This window comes from Scyliorhinus canicula, chromosome 2 (genome assembly GCF_902713615.1).
Source record: "Scyliorhinus canicula chromosome 2, sScyCan1.1, whole genome shotgun sequence".
NCBI classification, from domain to species: domain Eukaryota; kingdom Metazoa; phylum Chordata; class Chondrichthyes; order Carcharhiniformes; family Scyliorhinidae; genus Scyliorhinus; species Scyliorhinus canicula.
The window spans coordinates 103,816,277-103,822,276 of NC_052147.1; the positions used below are offsets into that span (position 1 = coordinate 103,816,277).

Here is a 6,000-nt window from a genome sequence, read left to right on the forward strand (position 1 = left end):
AGTGACATATTAGTGTCAGCTTCTGGAAGTTTGTGATGGCTGTCGAAGAGATACCATGAGCTACGAGACCCTGAGGAATTTCAAGTTGGAACAAAATACTGGGAACAGACAAGCTAATTACTTGCCAGTTTTTGCCTCTGAAATTACTAACATTTCTTTTTTAAAAAAATATATTTTATTACAAACATGTATCCAAACAGGTCACAACAAATAAACACCGAAGGAAACATACTTCCCAGCAATCAGCTATACAGTCTGGACAAACGTTTTCCCCTTTTCACCCTCCCCCTCCCCCCTCTGCGACCAACAGCTCCTCAAACACGGTCGCAAACATCCTCCACCTTTTTCAACACCCCCTGCTGAGCCCCTTAACTCATCTTCTCCAACCGCAGGAAGTTGCACAGGTCACCCCAACCAAGCCGCTACCCCCGTGGCGATGCCGACTGCCATTCTAGCAAAATTTTCCGCCGTGCAATCAGAGAGGCGAAGGCCACGACATCGGCCTTCCTCCTCTCCATGAGCTCCGGCTTCTGTGAAACCCCAAATATCACCACCAAAGGGTCCGGGTCCACCTCCTCCTCCACTATCCTGGCTAAGAACGTGAACACGTCCGCCCAAACCTTCCCAATTTTCCGCAACCCCAAAACATATGTGTGTGATTCGCCGGTCCCCGCCCACACCTCTGACACTTATCTGCTGCCCCCAGAAAGAATCCACTCATTCAAAAAAAGAAAGTGCAGGCAAATTCTCCCCATTGTCCTGGCTGACAACTGCCCCTCAACCAACATCAATGAAACAGGACTAACCCCTCATTCATCTCATTTGTGGATCCCTGCTGTGTGAAAATTAGCTGCGGTCATTGGCCATGCATTACAGAGTGTACTTCAAAAGCAGTCGCTTGTAAGCGAGGTGCTTTGGAACCTTGTGGCCCCGTGTTATATTTGTGTTGTTCCTCTTGTTGGGAACTATTCCCAGTCCTGATACAGCTGCAAACGCTTACTCAAACTGCCATGCTTCATATATTTGGACCCGGTTAGCGCCAGCAGCTGACTGTCCAATGGGAGGGGAAGGTTTTTTTAAATTCTAAATTTAGAGCATCTAATAAATTTTTTTCAAATTAAGGGGCAATTTAACGTGGCCAATCCACCGAACCTGCACAACTTTGGGTTGTGGGGGGCGAAACCCATGCAAACACGGGGAGAATGTGCAAACTCCACACGGACAGTGACCCAGAGCCGGGATCGAACCTGGGACCTTGGCGCCGTGAGGCAGCAGCACTAAACACTGTACCACCATGCTGCCCTGGGAGGGGGAAGTTAAGGGAAAGTCAGGGAAAGTGGGGGGTGGGGAGGACTGCAGCTGAGTTTGAACCGTGCCCTCAGTCAATGAGTAAAAATCTCCACATTAAACAGGAGCAGGAACCTCGGCTGAAAGTTACCCTCCTTTATCCTAGCCCAACAGTATTTATCTAGCACCTTTAACACAATAAAACAAGGTGTTTCACAGCAGCGTGGTAAAGCAAAATGTGACACCGAGCCACATGAGCAGCTATTAAGGCAGGTGGCCAAAGGCTTGTTCAGAGACATGTCTTAAGGGAGGAAAGGGTAGGAGAGGAATGAAGAGAATTCCAGAGCCTATGGGTCTTGGCAGCTGAGGGCATGGCCACCAATGGTGAAGCAATCAAAACTGGGGATGATACAGAGGCCAGAATTAGAGTGCAGATACTGCCAAGGATTCTGGGACTGGAGAATGTTACAGAGGGATGTGAATGCAAGGAATACAGAAAGTGCTGGGGAAAAAATCAGGTCTGGCAGCCTCTGTGGAGAGAGAAACAGAGTCACTGTTTCGAGTCCAATGTCTCTCCCTCGGAACTGAGTTTTAGAATCTAATTGAGGAATTTAGACACAGAATTCCGGGGGGGGGGGGGGAAATGGGCACAGATTTTGGAGGTGGAAACAAATTTGCGGACTTTGAAGAGAAAAGGGAGATGAGAGGTACCATGGTAGATCTCAAGAGGACTGCCAGAGTGAACGTGGAGAGGATGTTTCCTCTTGTGTGAGAATTTAGAACTAGAGATCGCTGTTTAAAAATAAGGAATCACCCATTTAAGGCAGAGATGAGGGAAACATTTTCTCCAAGGAGGGTCGAGAGTCTCTGTAACTCTCTTCCTCATAAAGGAAGCAGAGTCTGCATATTTTTAAGCAGAGTTAGATGGATTCGTGATAAGCAAAGGGGGTGAAAGGTTATCGGAGTTAGGCAGGAATATGTGGGGTTGAAGCTTCAATCAGATCAGCCATGATCTTATTGAATGACGGAGCATGCTCGAGGGGCCGAGTGGCCTACTCCTGCTCCTAATTCAGAAGTTTGCAAAAACGGAGAGGTCACGGGCTGGGTTCGTGTGGAGAAGGGTGAATATGGTGGATTGTTAAAAACTTGCTTCGATCTTCTTTGGCAGTCCCTCAGGGCCGAGGATGATTTGCTTCCACACTAAAAATGAGTTCTCAGGTGACTGAGGAGTCCAATGTGTGACCTGCAGTCTCTGTTACAGGTGGGGCAGACGGTGGTTGGAGGAGAGGGTGGGTGTGGTGCCCGGGTTGCCACCCACTCCTTTCGCTATCGACACGGCTTGGCTTCAGCTTCCACTCAGTGATGACTCAAGGTGGTTAGCTTTTCCACCACTTCAGGCAGTCTTGGGCCAGGGCTTTCCTGGTGTGGATGGGGATGTTGCACTTTTTCCAAGAAGGCTTCAGGGATGGCCTTGAAAAATTTTGTCTGCCCTCATTGGGGCTTGCTTGCCATGTCAGCGTTCCGAGTAGAGCGCTTGTTTTGGGAGTCTCGGGTCAGGCAGGCAAATGATGCTTTAATATCTCACTTTTCAAGCTGTGGTCTAGGGACAGTGATAGGGTTGCGACCACACCCCTTGGTTCTACCATGTTATCTATGTACCTTTTATTGGTGGTGATGGGCTTCTTACCTCAGAGTTAGAAGGTTGTGGGTTCAAGTCCCACTCAGAGAATTGAGGATATAACCTAGGCGGACACTCCCAGTGCAACACTGAGGAAATGCTATCACAAGTTATCTTTGAGGAGGCAATGTCAAAGAGCTTTGCTTGCCTGCTCAGGCTGATGTGCAAGATCCTGTGACACTACTTGAAGAGGAGTAGGAGAGCTCTAATACCCTGGTCAACAGTTATCTCCCTATATATTCTATCGTGGGAGCTTGCTGTGCCAGAACTGGCTCTCATATTTCACCAGTAACTACACTCCAGAAGTGTTCATTGGTTATAAGATGCTTTTGGACTTCTTGAGATTGAGATAGGTGGGTGGCACTGGGGCACAGTGGTTAGCACTGCTGCCTTGCGGCGCCGAGGACCTGGGGTCGATGCCAGCCCTCGGTGTCCATGTGGGGTTTGCATGTTCTCCCTGTGTCTGCGTGGGTCTCACCCACACAACCCCAAAAAGACGTGCAGGGTCGGTGAATTGGCCACACTGAGTGGCCCCTTAATTGGAAAAAAAAAGTATTGGGTACTCTAAATTTATATTTTTTTAAAAAGAGGTCAAGTTAGGTCAAAAACGCAATAAAAACATTTATTAAAAAAACTTCAGCAGCGACGAGGTGGGGGGGGGGGGGGGGGCTACGGCTTCGTTATGGGGGTTTGTTCTCATGGTTTTATGCTTATTTCTTTTTCTTGTTAATTTATTGTTTTTGTATTGGACGGGAGGGGTTACTGTTTTTCTCTGTTGTGATAAAATTTGTTGTTGAAAATTTGAATAAAAATTATTTCAAAAAACAAAAGATAGGTGCTATATAAATGCAACTTCTTTATCTTTCTGTTCAGCTGAATTAAACACACTGCACAGAGCCCCGAGTGGCCAGCCCGCCATACCATTTCACTGCAAACAGTTCCGGAACATGCACGGGATATAAACCTGCCCCTAATAAATCTATTACAGTCAGTACTTCACCCTGTGTTCAAACAACTCTCCCCACCCCACCCCCCAAGACATTGGACAAGTTTAGAAGGTCAAAATCTGCTCAGTGTTTTTGAATTGGTCACACCCACACCGTGTAAAATCTCACACACATGCCCCGTTTTCCTGTTATAGCCGTGGCAAGTAACTGGTATTCAGATTCCCCAAAGGCACTGGCTAAATTCTAAACTAAAACTACTGGTCCAAAAGGGATAATAAGTGGTCACGGTAACTACACTTGACTGATGAAATCACAGGGCAGAAATCTTTGGTCTGACGCACAGTGTACATAGCACTTACAGCACTGTAGCTGGTTATTTGGCTCAACCAGTCTAAGCCACCATTCATGCCCCCCTCCCCCCGCCAATCCCGATATTCCCTTTTTCTCCAAGTATTTAACTAGGTATCAACTTGGAATGCATCTACGCCATTCACCTCAACTAGCAAGTTCCACATTCGCACCTCTCCCTAAATGAATACATTTCTCCTGAATTCCCTCTTCTATTTACATGTGACTCCCTCATATTGACATGGTCATTGGTTTCAGGCTCCTTTACCAGTGGAAATATTTTCACTCACAAATCCTGTCAAACACAGTTTAAAGATTTTAAAGATCACATCCCTCAGTCTTTCCTGTTTATCTTTTAAACAAGCAACAAGCCTCTTCTCACTGCACAATTGATTGTGGCTTTTCAGGGTTAATCCAACAACAAAAGGCAAATTTATCACATGTATCTGTCAACACAGCCTCAGTGTGACTTCAACAGCCATTCAATTACTGAGGCCAATTAACACGGTTCTGAGCAGAATTCTAATGTCAGTGTCATCACTGTGATATTAACCACAGGTCACAAAGCAGTTTCATGTTGACATCACATCATCACCTCATAGTTTTTTGCCAAACACTTTCAGTGAATCTCGGACTCCTTCCAATCTCCGAGCCATATCACAGACATTCTGCTCTCCTTGCCCTCCCCATCATCCTCCTCTGTGCCCTCGCCCACCCCTCCCTGTGCCTTTGCCCACCCCTCTTCATGCCCTCCCCATACCCCATCCCTCTCTGTGCCTTTGCCCACCCCTCTTCATGCCCTCCCCATCACCCACCCCCTTTCCATGCCCTCCCCATCACCCACCCCTCTCTGTGCCTTTGCCCACCCCTCTTCATGCCCTCCCCATCGCCCATCCCTCTCTGTACCCACCTTTCTCCATGCCCTCCCCAACGCCCATCACTCTGTGCCCTCCCCCAATCGCCCAGCCTTCTCTGGGCCTCCTGTGCCCTCCCCCAATCGCCCACCCCTCTCCATGCCCTCATCCTCCCCCAATCGTCCACCCCTCTCCATCCTCCCCCAATCGCCCACCCCTCTCCATCCTCCCCCAATCGCCCACCCCTCTCCATGCCCTCCCTAACACCCACCCCTTTCTATGCACTATCCATCACATATCTGTCTGTGCGCACCATCGCCCACTCCTGTGCCCTCACTCATCACCCGCCCCACTCCATGCCCTCTCCATCACATAACTGAATCCGTGCCCTCCCCTATCACGTTCTCTGTCTATCTGCATCCATCCTCATTCTGTAGCTGAATTTTGACCCGGCTCGCCTCCTGTCCACCCATATCCCACACCTTCGATGCACAGCCAATTCCAGCAGCTCACCAACAAAACTCAACCTCACAAGCCGGGAAAACAGGGAACATCAACTCACCGGGGATGTGCCCGAGGGCGGGACAGACAGTGACTCCGGGAGGGGCCGTGAGGATCTGCAACACTCCTCTGTCGAGCCTATTCCTGCTCTCTCTCCTCTTTCGTTTTCTGTGAAACTGACCACTTCGCCGCCCGCTGCGCTTGTCAGTTTCAGCCGCGCACTGCGCATGCGCCAGAAACTTTCCCAAACTTTAAAAAAGTTTTCTCGACCCCGCCCTGCCCTCACCACCCCCCCAAATCCCCTGCTCGCCCGTCCCATCCTTTGATAGGATATTGCACGTTTTAAAAAATAACTTTATAAAGTTTTCATGTTGTGAAAAGACAA

At 48.6% G+C, this 6,000-nt stretch overlaps 1 protein-coding gene across 2 annotated transcripts in view; it reads right to left on the reverse strand.

The window, feature by feature from the left end:
• The window catches only part of LOC119956761 (pleckstrin homology domain-containing family G member 3-like), a 299,355-nt gene extending 293,579 nt beyond the window's left edge, over positions 1-5,776 (reverse strand). The window contains exon 1 of one of the 2 annotated variants that reach the window (XM_038784155.1): positions 5,677-5,776. The gene's annotated coding sequence lies outside the window, so the exon portion shown is untranslated. The remainder of the gene's footprint in view (positions 1-5,676) is intronic. The other variant, XM_038784182.1, reaches the window with a different exon arrangement.
• Between the last annotated feature and the right edge of the window lie 224 nt (positions 5,777-6,000).